This window comes from Chlorocebus sabaeus, chromosome 27 (assembly GCF_047675955.1).
Source record: "Chlorocebus sabaeus isolate Y175 chromosome 27, mChlSab1.0.hap1, whole genome shotgun sequence".
NCBI lineage: Eukaryota > Metazoa > Chordata > Mammalia > Primates > Cercopithecidae > Chlorocebus > Chlorocebus sabaeus.
Genome location: NC_132930.1, coordinates 1,680,906 through 1,695,442, shown reverse-complemented (window position 1 = coordinate 1,695,442; position 14,537 = coordinate 1,680,906). Strand labels below are relative to the sequence as shown.

Here is a 14,537-nt window from a genome sequence, read left to right as displayed (position 1 = left end):
TAACAAGATAGGCACATCATAAGCAATACTTACAGATTAGCAGAGCCACCAAAGTGTTTTATTTTTGCCCAAAGGCATGCGAGCAAGACCAGCAAAATGAAAAAACTATCTCACTGCATGTTTTTTACTATCACAGGGAAATATCACCTGGTTTCTGGGTAGAAAACACTTGACTTTGGTATCAGGCATGAGAGCAAGAGAGCACAGCAAAGAGATTAAGTAGCATATCTAGAGATGAAGAACAATGGTTTCAAGTCGGGAGTGGGAGGTGGAGGAGAAGACACATTAAAGATATGTTTTCTAAAATCTTTTCACTTCAATAAAAAAATACATTTAAAAATGTATTTAAAAATTTATGTAACTTTTTTTTTTTTTTTTTTTTGGTGACAGTCTCGCTCTGTCGCCCAGGCTGCAATGCAATGGCCCAGTCTCAACTCACTACAACCTCTGCTTCCCGGGCTCAAGCAATTCTCCTGCCTCAGCCTCCTGAGTAGCTGGGATTACATGCATGCACCACCGCACCCAGCTAATTTTTGTATTTTTAGGAGAGACGGGGTTTCACCATGTTGCCCAGGCTGGTCTTGAACTCCTGACCTTAGGTGATCCACTTGCCTCGGCCTCCCAAAGTGCTGGGATTACAAGTGTGAGCCACTGCGCCCAACCTATAATACATTTTTTAAAACCCAGTATATATCTACACAATATAATATGATATATTTGAAATAATCTGCAATACGCTTTGGTAGTCTCTAACCTAACTACAGGAAAAACAAGTGTTATATTCTAGTCATTTCCCACTAAAATTATTTCTTGACTTCATAATTTGTAAATCCCTGAACTAAAAAAACTGCCCCATGGCCGGACATGATGGCTCACTCCTGTAATCTCAGCACCTTGCGGGGCCCATGCAGGAGGATCACTTGAGCTCAGGAATTTGAGACCAGCCTGGGCAACATAGTGAGACCTCATCTCTACTAAAAGTAAAAAGAAGTCAGCCGGGCATGGTGATGCTAGCCTGTAGTCCCAGGCTAAGGTGAAAGGATCACCTGAACCTGGGAGATAGAGGCTGCAGTGAGCAGTGACTGTGCCCCTGCACTCTAGCCTGGGCAACACAGTGAGACCCTGTTTCAAAAAAACAAACAAACAAACAAAAAAAAAATTGGCCCACATCTCCTGCTTACTGAGCAAAGGAGAAAATGCATAAGAATCAGAGAACTACTGTTTAAACATACCCTTAAGAGAAGATAACCTCCAGAGTTTCTTCCTGTTCTAGAGCTCTGTGGCGCTGTAAGAGTTGCTCTGAGACTGTGATCCTCTAAAGGGTACATACATCATTACATCTCCCACAGAAACTAGAAAAGTGGCGTTCGGAAAAATAAGAGTACTAAATAAAAATGTACTAACTTCAACTGATAATGTGCAAACTACGCATATATATAAAGGTCTCAGTCATTTAAACGTAAGTTTCCCACATATGATTACAGGTAAAAATCAATGATACAAAATATCATTTGAAAATTCATAAGCATTAAGACGTTAAAATATATTTACTGTAAATGTATATATATTTGTATGTGGGTATAATGTGTGACAAGGCACATAAAACAAATGCCACAGAACAAATATTATTCTTGTTACTTTGTCCATAAATACAATAAACTTCAAAATTATGACACAGGCATGAGCAAAGCCTTCATGACTAAAATGCTAAGAGCAATTGCAACAAAAGCAAAAATTGACAAATGGGATCTAATCAAACTAAAGAGCTTCTCTACAGCAAAAGAAACTAACATCAGAGTGAACAGGCAACCTACAGAATGGGAAAACATTTTTGCAAGCTACCCATCTGACAAAGATCTAATATCCAGAATCTACAAGGAACTTAAATTTACAAGAAAAAAATCAAACAACCCCACCAAAAAGTGGGCAAAGGATATAAACAGACACTTCAAAGAGGAAGATATGTATGCAGCCAACAAACATATGAAAAACAGCTCAACATCACCGATCTTTAGAGAAATGCAAATCAAAACCACAATGAAATACCATCTCATGCCAGTCACAATGGCGATTATCAAAAAAGTCAAGAAACAATAGATGCTGGTGAGGCTGTGGAGAAATAGGAATGCTTTTACACTGTTGGTGGGAGTGTATATTAGTTCAACCATTGTGGAAGATAGGGTGACGATTCCTCAAGGATCTAGAACCAGAAATACCATTTGACCCAGCAATCCCATTACTGGATATATACCCTAAGGAATATAAATCATTCTACTATAAAGATACATGCACATGTATGTTTATTGTGGCACTGTCCACAATAGCAAAGACTTGGAACCAACCCAAATGCCTGTCAATGACAGACTGGATAAAGAAAATGTGCTACATATACATCATGGAATACTATGCACCCATAAAAAACGATGAGTTCATGTCCTTTGCGGGGACATGGATGAAGCTGGAAGCCATCATCTTCAACACACTAACACAAGAACAGAAAAACAAAAACACTGCATGTTCTCACTCATAAGTGGGAGGTGAACAATCAGAACATGTGGACACAGGGAGGGGAACATCACACACAGGGGCCAGTTGGGGGGTGGGGGACAAGGAGAGGGAGAACACTAGGATAAGTAGCTAATGCATGTGGGGCTTAAAACCTAGATGATGGGGGAATAGGTGCAGGAAACTACCATGGCACACATACACCTATATAACAAACCCACATGTTCTGCATTTGCACCCCAGAACTTAGAAGTATAATAAATATATATATATATGTGTATATATGTATATACTCAATCAACTCAATCAAATTAAATTACTTTTAGTTTCAACGGTATTATTTTTCTCCTGCCTGCTTAATGATACTATTATTAAGCAAGAAAATAAGAAAAAAAAAACAAAACATAAGCCCAGTACAAAAGAAAAATAACTATAAAAGATCTATCTATCTATCTATCACTTTCACAAGTCAATCATGATCAACAGCACTCTTAAATCCATCAGGTCTCGGCTCAAATAGTCTCTGCTTTTGTCTTAAAATGAATAATTTTTCTCCAAAAAAAAAGTCAATGACAAGGTTTTTTCATATATACATTAAATTTCAATAAATTATTACGTGTAATTGAAGCAGAGGTATAAGGGAAGCTACATAAAAGATTTGGAATTTTAAACCACAATAAAACCTTGTATAATAAGGATAATAAGGTCAATCCCTACATTTTTATAAAATACTATAAAATACCATAAAATACCATATGATACAGTAAAAGACATTTCTTATAACAGCCTGAAAATTATAATATGACTCTTAGTTTCTTTCCATTCTTACCTAAATTTTACCTAAAATTTCCACTCTTTTTAGGTTTTGACTTATTTGGAAAAAATCTAGAATTTTATCAAAATTAATATAATTTCAGATTTTTAAACAAGGTAAATGTTTACAAACTTTTATTTCAAAAAATAATGTATTTTTACAGGTGCCAATTTTAAATCTCCAGCTCTAGTTCACATTTCTCACCTTTCTTGGATTTCTCAATGTTAATTATAAACTAAATAAAATGAAGCATACTTTTATTTTTATTTTTTGGGATGGATTCTCACTCTGTCCCCCAGGCTATGCAGTGTCTCAGCTTACTGCAACCTCTGCCTCCTGGGTTCAAGCAATTCCCCTGCCTCAGCCTCCTGAGTAGCTGGGATTACAGGTGCACGCCACCACGCCTGACTAATTTTGTATTTTTAGTAGAGATGGGGTTTCACCATGTTGGTCATGCTGGTCTCAAACTCCTGACCTCAGGTGATCCACCCGTCTTGGCCTCCCAAAGTGTTGGATTACAGGCATGAGCCACCACGTCTGGCCCTAAAATGAAGCATACTTTAAAAAAGTACTTAGAAGTACTTCATAGAGAAGTATTTAAAGAAAAAAATGAAATAGAGAATTTGCATTGGCAAAGAAGAAATAAGAATGGGAATGATGAGGATAGTACAGAATGGGAATAGCATCTCTGGAGGCTTTTCATTAAAGACTTGTTAGTGATCAAGCTGAAGGATATAATTGAACCAATTGATGTTGAGGCATTTCCACAGGCACAGGGAGACCTGCATTTAACATTTACTGGGGATCAACCTAAGCTCCAGGAATCCATACTCAGTGGCACTCACACACAACTGCTACCATCAAGGAGTTTACAGACAAGCTGGAAGGGAGACATGGGCAGTGGCATGTTTCACGGGCTTTGAGAGAAGTTACCTAAATATGTTCAAGCTGCAACCAGGTACAAAGGAGACAGTCATCAACCTGAGTGGAAGAGGGAACAGGAAAGACTTCATCAAAAAAGTGGTGCTCACAGCTCCTGTTACCAGAAGACTGACTATAGCCACAATCTTTATGCAAATGGGTTCTTGCCTCTCTTTGAGAAGCTAGCTAGCTGACGACGTGTAAAAAAGCTATATAAGTAACATATTCAGGTGTTAATAAACAAGATTTTTTTTCCTGTAAGCCTCCAGGCCACAATTTCCCAAACTGACATGACAGGCTCCAAAGCTGGATGCTATCACACACCCTCTGAGTTACACAGCAGCTCTTGGTTCTGTCCAAAAAGTGGTTATCTTGGTATTGCCTCCTCCCCATGTTTGTGAAAGAAAATACTGTGCTGGGTGAGATTTATACTGATTGACAGTTCATCTCGCTCTAGAAATGTATAAAGCATAATAAGCAGTTTATTCAGATCAACATCCTCTGTAGAGAAAATAACACATTTCCAACTCAGTAACAAAACAACATTCCAAATCAGTTTGGTCACTATGGATGACCATATAGAACATGCCACCAAAAAGCTGAATCCTTCACATTCCAGTACACATCCCGTAACTCTGAAAAAACATGCATACAAAAGTCAGTAGGCACCACCCCCACCCCACCCCACAAATAGGCTTTATTCTCCACAGTGGTTTAGTCTAAACAAGGAACAAATATAGGAGGGTAGAATTCAGAATTGGTTCACTGCACCCTAACAAATGGTGCTCTAGAAATCCAAGTTAATTAAATACCCATAATAAAAGCAGCAACAACTAATTACTGAGGGCCTACTATGCGTGACCAACTAAGTTAGATGCTTCACATGTTACTTCATTTTAACCCAAACCAGCCCATAATTTCAGTAAATGTGCAACTTTACAGATGTGGAAACTGACAAAGCTAATAAATGAACTGAAAAATACTGTACCTCTGGATTATATTTTACAGTATAAGCTGTTATATGGAGTTATTTGAGATAAAATTCTCAAATTAAAATGCAATTACTTCCAATGGTTGTTTGGAAAATAAAATGCAATTATGATTTCAATATGTTCTTATATTGATTCTGAACCTCAGAACCGAAAAAGCTAGAAAACTCTCAAAAAGGATAAACATAATTAACACATAATTTGCTTTAAGTATTTCATGAAAAGATAAGAATTCGTCTTATCACAAGTAAAAAAATGGTGGGGGGTGGGGAAGAAATCAGACTGTGACCAACAAATCACAGAGATACTTACTTGAAGACTAAATTCAATTCTCTTCTGTTAATATCTTACTAAAGTTGAATGAACACCTTCATAAAGGAAAAAGACCATCCTTTGTTTCGGCCAAGATTTTTAAATCTTTTATCTAAAATATACGCTTCTCAAAGATGGATGTTAACAATTTAAACAAGGTGCTAATTCAATCAGTTGCACAATTCTGACTCAGCAGTTTCTCTATTATAGGGAAAATCTGACAAAGTAAACAAGGATCAACAGCCCTACCTGTGGTTTAAAATGAAAATTCCCTCCACTCCACATAAATCGTCCTTCTTCTCCTGGATCCCTACATGCCTCTTTTCCTTTTTCCTCCTCTATTTTGAGAGAGTATTTGGCCCCTGGATCAGTTTAGTGGTGTTCAGGGTCATCTGAGTTGTATCTTTTGAATATTGTCTACGGATCCAGTTCCCAATCTAGATTTGCTACTCTTCTTAAGAATTTTAGCATACATTTAAATCATATTTAGGCTAGATATTGTTAACTAGAAGATTTATTAGAGTAAAGCAAAAAGGCAAAAAAAAAAAAATTTAAGTGCTCTAGAAACCTAACACCAGGTATAATATAAAAAAGGAACAGAGTTCGACTGCCTATCAAGCACTGCACGAGGCAGTGAGGGACACGGATGATGAATAAGACACCACCTACCACCTTAAGGAATTTGTGGTGTGGTGTGACTCACCCGGCTAGCTCTGTACTGTCTCAGAAGGAGAGTGTTGTAGAAAGTTCTAATACAGTACAAATGCAGTTATTACAGAAAAATAAAAGATTTTTTTAATATATCAGGCTTCTGAATTAATGCCATGATTATATTTGAAGCTGTAATATTCATGTAGAACTTAAAATGAGAGGGGAAATAAGACACAGGGAGGGCAAAGTGAGACACTGGGTCATTTCTCCCACCTCATCAGGTTTTTTTCACCTTCACTACTAGTTACGTAAATCCTATGTGAAATGCAATATTTTACTTCTGACAATTTTATATTTTAAGCTTTTCATAGACCTGTCAAACCATGAGCTACAAAGAATATTTTTGCTTTTATAGATTCTCAGTTTTAAAAATAATAACTTTCAGCTAGACATAGTGGCTCAGGCCTGTAATCCCAGTACTTGGGGAGGCTGAGGTGGGAGGATCACTTGAGCCCAGGAGTTCAAGACCAGCCTGGGCAACATAGTGAGACCCCATCTCTAAAAAAAATTAAAATATTAGCCAGGCGTGGTAGTGTGTGTTTGTAGTCCCAGTTACTTGGGAGGCTGAGGTGGGAGGATTGCTTGAGCCCAGAAGGTCAAGGCTGCAGTGAGCTATGATTGCACCACTGCACTTCAGCCTGGGTGACAGAGCAAGACCCTGTCTCAAAAAAATTAAAGTTAAAAAAAAAAAAAAAAACTTTCATCACTCCAAACTAAATGCATTATAATTGAAGCTTATTGTACCAAATAATTTCACTCTTACCTGTAAGTACTTGCCCTAGTTACTGTTTCAAAGTAATTTTTTTAAAAAAACTTAAAATCACATTCCAGAAACTAGACTCAAGGTGCTTAATCTTAAGCAAGCTCATTTAAAATTTCCATTAAGATACTTCTACCTTAAAATAATACAACCGAAATAGTTTTCATTAGTTAACATTGCAACACCAAAACTGTTAAATGTGACTTTAGAAAATTGACTTTTAAATGGGTTTAAAAGGTTTAGTTTCTACTGTATTTCAGATAACAAAAATTCAGTATAGGACCAAAATTATTATAACCGCCCAACCCTTTTATTGCATCAATATGTATTAGGAGACAAAAACAACTATTTAATTCAAGAGGTGATCCAAAGAAACTAAAAGTTAGATTAATATCTGTAAAGTCATATCTACAACAAATCAGTAAAAACCCCATTTCCAATGTAATTTCAGAGAAAATATTTCATATCAGAAGGCAACACAATGTATGTAGTATAGTTACACAATACTAAGCCATAGTTACCCAGACAAAGTCACTTAACCTCATTTATAGGAAGAAAAGGAGAGGAAGAAAGAAGGGAGGGAAGGAAAAACTGAGTAAGAGAGAGACAGAAGGAAACCTGTAAGGATTTTTAAAAAGAGAGTACATGAAATCATTTTGTAAGTTATAGGCAGTAAATAATAATATTAGTACTCTTCTCTTTACAAAAGAAACACGCTGGCTGGCACTGATCTATTAACAAAATCAAATATGAGAATCAAGTAAACTAATCCTTGTCAATAGGCAGACTATTACATTTACTCTAGACAGATACACACTAAGAAGTCAGCTAAGGGGACAATGAGTTCAAAGGTATCTCAGATAAAAGCAGAGGTGCATTCAAATACCTACATATACATTATTTTATTGACCATTTTCTGATACCTGGCAATCAAATATTTAATGCCCTAAATATCCCATTACCCCCAGTAAGTCATAAGAACTCTAATATCGCCATATAAACACATTTTTGTCAACTCAATGTAGACAATATAAGCATTATTTGATGTGCACTGAACTATAAAAGCTGCTTCAAACAGCAAATAACATTTTTCTGTTTCTAAATGAGGTTACTCCCAAAAGTTATATTGAAAATATTTATAAAATTATACTTGAGACTTCCTTCTTTTATAAGAAATTTGAATGACTGATCCACCACATGGAATGCTCCCTAATCTCATACAATTCAACATATATCTACTGGGTTCCTATCAGTTTTAAAAATAAAAAATAGGCCAGGCATAGTGGCTCATGCCTGTAATCCCAGCACTTTGGGAGGGTGAGGCAGGCGGATCACCTGAGGTCAGGAGTTTGAGACCAGCCTGGCCAACATGGTGAAACCCAGTCTCTACTAGAAATACAAAAATTAACCAAGCATGGTGGCGCATGTCTGTAATCCCAGTTACTCAGGAGGCTGAGGCAAGAGAATCGCTTGAACCCGGGAGGCAGAGGTTGCAGTGAGCCAAGATTGTACCATTGCACTCCAGCCTGGGTGACAGGGTGATGTCTCAAATATACATATATATATAATTTCTTTGCACGCCAAATAAATACACGAATATTTCTCAACATAAGCTATGATAAATCTTAGAATTGACATGGCAAAAGAAAATTGAGTATATATTGAGTTAAAAAAATTAATCTTGGGATTTAAGAAGGATCAGGGAATAGTGGGGGTTGGTGGGGAAGAGAGGTACAGATGTCATGATGGAAGATCGGAGATGAGCTAAGAAAAGAGGCAGAAAAGTACCCATCTTGGCTGCCCAAAGAAAGTTGTCTCAGGAGAGCAGATCTTGAAACCTAAAGAAAATGGTAAAAGCTTCAATAACAGGTGGGATCTCATTCTTCCACAATCATAGAACCACCATAAGTTTTTGAGAAAGGACGTGATATGAACAGACTGTTGACTCTAAAAGTTGTCTTCTGAAGCAGACTGGATGGGGAACAGGGACTAAGACAGTATGGGACCAATTTTTTAAAATCTATCCCAGTAGTCAAGAGAGGGAATGAACAAACTCCTGAATTAGAACTGAAAGAATTTTATAACTGAACAAATAGGCATCATTACCTTTCACAATTACTACAACGGCCTGCTAACCAGCTCCTGACTGACTTCTACATGACCCCCTCCAATGGATTACCCCTGCCACAGTCAGAGTGATCTCTTTACAAAGCAATCGGATATCTCAGGCCCCTCCACCCCTTCTCCCTGCATGCCAGCTAAACTGGTCTTTTCATTTCCTAGAAGTCCAACTTCGTTTCTGCCTCAGGATCCTTCTACACACTGTTTCCTATGTCAGGAAACTGCCACACTGACTTTTTTCCACCAAGCTAATCCTAAACGTCCTTCAAATCTTAGCTTAAGTGTCATTTTCTCAAAGAGGCAACTCAAAACCTCTCCAATGTAATAATGTGTCCCCACTTTTACATTCTCTCTTGGAATTCTTAACCACATATTTAGACATGGTTTATGTATTTGTGGAACACCTACTCCCCTCTTAGACTATTCCCTGAGAGCTAGGATTATACTATTTGCCACCTAATTCCTAGCCCGTACTTGAAACCTAATAGGTACTCAACAAATACTTGTTGAATAAATAACGAATAAATAATAAATAAAGTCAAAAAGGTCACTTCAATTTTTCATCTGGGACAATGGCAATACCATTACTTGATAAAGGGAACACAGGTTTGTGGATAAAGTCACATTCTATCTAAAGCATGTTGAACTTGAAGAAATAATGAAATAGGTCTTGCATGTACAAGTGGAGTCAAACAATCACTTATCCAGAAGAATAAACGTAACATTAATGAAAAAGAATGAGGAAAAAATGAAGCCAGTTGAAAGCAGAATACGGAATACCTCTGTTTAACTGTTAGGAAAAAGAAAACAGAGACAAGTGATTGATATTTCTAATGTGTAAAGAGCTTATAAAATAAAAAATACCAACAAACAGAAAAGGGGGCTAAGGATATGGACAATTGGAAAAATAAAAAGAAATGCAAATGCCTCTTAGCCATATAAAAAGATATTCAATATCACCCATAAGGAGGGGGAAATTAACACTACAATGAAATTCCATTTGACAAAACCCTCAAAATTTAACAACATATTCTGCTGACAAGGTTATGTATGAAAAAATAGGCACTCTCATACATTACTGATGGGAACACAAAGAGGTACAATTTCTTATGAGGATAAATCTAGCAATACCCAAAAAACACAGGGCCGGGCATGGTAGCTCACATCTGTAATCCCAGCACATTGGGAGGCTGAGGCAGGCAGATCCCTGAGGCCAGGAGTTCCACACCAGACTGGCCAACATGGCAAAACCCTGTCTCTACTAAAAAATACAAAAAATAGGCCAGGTGCAGTGGCTCAGACCTTTAATTCTAGCACTTTGGGAGGCTGAGGTGGGCAGATCACCTGAGGTCAGGAGTTCCAGACCAGCCTGGCCAACATGGCAAAACCCAGTCTCTACTAAAAGTACAAAAATTAATAGTCTCTACTAAAAGTACAAAAAAAAAAAATTATCGTGGCAGGCACCTGTAATCCCAGCTACTCAGGAGGCTGAGGCAGAAGAATCGCTTGAACCCGGGAGGTGGAGCTTGCAGTGAGCCAAGATTGAGCCACTAAACTCCAGCCTGGGCAACAAGAGCGAGACTCCGTCTCCAAAAAAAAAATTATCCAAGCATGGTAGTGCACACCTGTCATCCTAGCTACTCAGGTGGCTGAGGAACAAGAATTGCTTGAACCTGGGAGGTGGAAATTGCAGTGAGCTGAGATCATGCCACCACACTCCAGCGTGGGTGACAGTGAGACTGTCTTAAAACAAACAAACAAACAAACACTGCATACTCATTTACCCTTTGGCCCGGCAATTCCACTTCTAAGAACTTGTCCCAAACATACAATGGCAAGATATAAAAAGATTTGTATATCCGCAAGGTTATGCATTTATATTATACCATTTATATTAGCAAAAGATTATAAGCAATCCAAGTCCCCATCAATTGGGAACTGGTTAAATAAACTATGGCACATTCACCCAATGGGTTATTATATAGCTATAAAAAGATAAGGAGTGATCCCCAGAATATATCAAGTAAAAAAAAAAAGTATATAGTATCCTATCATTTATATAAGGAGAAATATGAATATGTAGCTTGCTTATATTTTTCTCAAAAAAAAAAAAAAACAGTTTCTAGAATATGATTACTTACATGGAGGAGAAAACAGAATTTGACTTTGGAACCATAAAACTATTATACATGATTATAAAACAAAATTACATTTTAGAACAGTTATTAAATATGAAAGATAATGAACTTAATTGTATATCCAGTTGGTGGCATAACTACAGAGAACAATTATTAAGACTAACTTAAACAGTATGGTAGCTCTGAGAGCAGCCCCTATGATCATACTTTCTGGTATTCATACCTGTAAGTATTCACTATTCACCCCCCCTTTTTTTTTTTTTTTTTTTTTTTTTTTTTGACACAGTGTCACTCTGTCGCCCAGGCTGGAAAGCGGTGGTGTGATCTCAGCTCCCTGCAACCTCTACCTCCTGGGTTCAAGCGATTCTCCTGCCTCAGCTTCCTGAGTAGCTGGAACTACAGGCACCCGCCACCACTCCTGGCTAATTTTTGTATTTTTAGTAGAGACAGGGTTTCACCATGTTGGACAGGCTGGTCTCAAACTCCTGACCTCAGGGGACCTGCCTCAATCTCCCAAACTGCTGGAATTACAGGCATGAGCCACTGCACCTGGCCTCACCTCCCTTTTAGTGTAGACTGAATTGAAAGGCTTGATTCTAGGAATAGAATTCAACTGAATACCTTGTTCCTAGCATCATTATCCACAACAGCCAAAATGTGGAAAGAACTCAACTATCAGTGGATGGATGGATAAACAAAATGTGGCATGTAAATACAATGGAATATTATCAGTCTTAAAAAAGAATGACGGTGGCTCATGCCTGTAATCCTAGCACTTTGGGAGGCCGAGGCAGGTGGATCACGAGGTCAGGAGATCGAGACCATCCTGGCGAACACGGTGAAACCCTGTCTCTACTGAAAACACAAAAAAATTAGCCGGGCGTGGTGGCGGGCGCCTGTAGTCCCAGCTTCTAGGGAGGCTGAGGCAGGAGAATGGCGTTAACCCGGGAGGTGGCAGAGCTTGCAGTGAGCGGAGATCGCGTCACTGCACTCCAGCCTGGGCAACAGAGCGAGAGTACATCTCAAAAAAAAAAAAAAAAAAAAAGAATGAAATTCTGACACATACTATAACGTGAATGACCTTGAAGACATTATCCTGGGTGAAAAAAGCCAGTCACAAAAGGATAAATACTGTAACTGCATGATTCCACTTATGAGGTACCTAGAGGGGTCAAACTCTTGGGAAAGTAGAATGGTGGCTGTCAGGGGCTGGGCAAAGAAGACGATGGGGAGTTATTTAATGGGTATAGAGTTTCATTTTGTGAAGATGAGAAAGTTCTGGAGATAAATGATGGTGATAATTGCACAACAATGTAAATGTATGTAATGCCACTGAATTGTACACTTAAAATAGTTAAAATGTTCAGTTTACATTATGCAAACTTTAGCACAATAATTTTTTTTTTAAAGGATGCAGCAAGTGTGATGGGCTCTCACTCTAACAATAAGTTACAGAAAGAGCATGGTTTCCATCTGGATGCCCTCTCTCCCTTGCTCTAACAACCAGCTGCCCATGTTGTTAGCTGCCCTATGGAAGCGTCAAGGAATTGGCCTCTGGCCAACAGCCAGAAAGGACCTGAGACCTGTCAATAATCACATGAGTGAGCTTGAAAGCACCCCAGAAGGCTGTTCCTTTGTGCTTCTTTTACTTGAGTCATGGGATGAATACAGCCCCAGAAGATACTTGGATTGCTGCTTTACGAAGGACTCTGAGCCAAAAGCACCCAGTTAAGCTGCACCCCAAAGAAACTGACTCACAGCAACTGTGAGATAATAATGTTACTGTGTTAAGCCACTAAGTTTCAGGGTAGTTTGTTATACAGTAATAGATAATAATATATATAGTAATTTGACTAAACATTGCTCAGAGAATGTGCTGCTAAGTCCAAAACAATATTGCAAATTCTTTTTCATTTTTAAATTATTTTTATTCCCTTCATGATTTTTTATAATATGAACATACAGAAGTGCAAATTCTATTTCTGACTATATACCCAAGGAAAAAAAAGTACGCAGATATGCCCAAAGATATGTACAAGAGTGTTCATGGCAACTTTATCATTATTTTTTTAAAGGGTCTTAAGGATACATAATGAAATACTTACAAATAAGATACATGATGTCTAGAATTTGCTTTAAAGTAACACAGGAGTGGGAGAAAAGTTGGTGGGGTATAGATAAACAATGTGGGTATGACTTGATAATTACCAAATCTGTGTCTGAATACAAAGCGATTGGTTATACCAGTCCGTTTATTTCTGCATATGTTTCTCATTTTCCATAATAAAAATTGTAAATAAATAAGACAAAACATTTCTTTTACAGACACAAGAAAAAAAAATCCTGAAATAAAAAGAAGATCCTCTTTCCAAGACCTTAGAAAAGAAACTGTTCCGGGTAATAATGAGGTCTAAGGCAAGAAGGGATTGAAGTGAGAAGTAAGAGAACTTTGAGGCTCCAGTCCTGGTAAACTAATGCTGGCCTTAACTACCTGCCAAAGAATCACAACCTTCTCCCAAATTTGTTTCAAAAAGTATCTGTATTTCTTTGTTTTGTTTTGTTTTGTTTTTGAGATTGAGTCTCACTCTGTCACCCAGGCTGAAGTGCAGTGGTACAATTTCGGTTCACTGCAACTTCCACCTCCTAGGCTCCAGCAATTCTCCTGCCTTAGCCTCCCCAGTAGCTGGGACTACAGGCACGTGACACCACACCTGGCTAATTTTTTGCATTTTTAGTAGAGAGAGGGTTTCACCGTGTTAGCCAAGATGATCTCGATTTCCTGACCTCATGATCAGCCTGCCTCGGCCTCCCAAAGTGCTGGGATTACAGGCATGAGCCACCACGCCCAGCCTGTATTTCTTTTTAAGAGACAGGGTCTTGCTCTGTCACCCTGGCTGGAATGCAGTGACGCAATCATAGCTTACTGCAACCTCAACCTCTTGGGCTCGAGCAATCCTCCCACCTTAGCCTCCCAAGTATCTGGGACTAAAGGTGTGTAACAATCACACTTGGTTGATTTTTAAATTTTCTGTAGAGATGGGGTCTTGCTATGTTGCCCAGGCTGGTCTCAAAACTCCTGGCCTCAGGTCATCATCCCACCTGGGTCTCCCAAAGCACTGGGAACACAGGCATGAGCCATCACACTTAGCTTCAAAAGGTATCTGTGTTTTTATAAAGGGTCCCAGAATTAGAATCACTGATCTAAGATGTAGTGACCCTGGAAAATTGCTAACGTGAAAATAATGGATGCTAGACACGTTAAGGAA

At 38.2% G+C, this 14,537-nt stretch overlaps 1 protein-coding gene across 12 annotated transcripts in view; it reads right to left on the bottom strand.

Annotated features, from left to right (window-relative positions):
* The window catches only part of FRYL (FRY like transcription coactivator), a 283,769-nt gene that overhangs the window by 208,954 nt on the left and 60,278 nt on the right, over positions 1-14,537 (bottom strand). The window contains exon 1 of one of the 12 annotated variants that reach the window (XM_073012410.1): positions 5,791-6,064. The exons of the other annotated variants lie outside the window; for them this stretch is intronic. The gene's annotated coding sequence lies outside the window, so the exon portion shown is untranslated. Of the gene's footprint in view, positions 1-5,790; positions 6,065-14,537 lie in introns of those variants that run through there. 12 annotated transcript variants of the gene reach the window in all.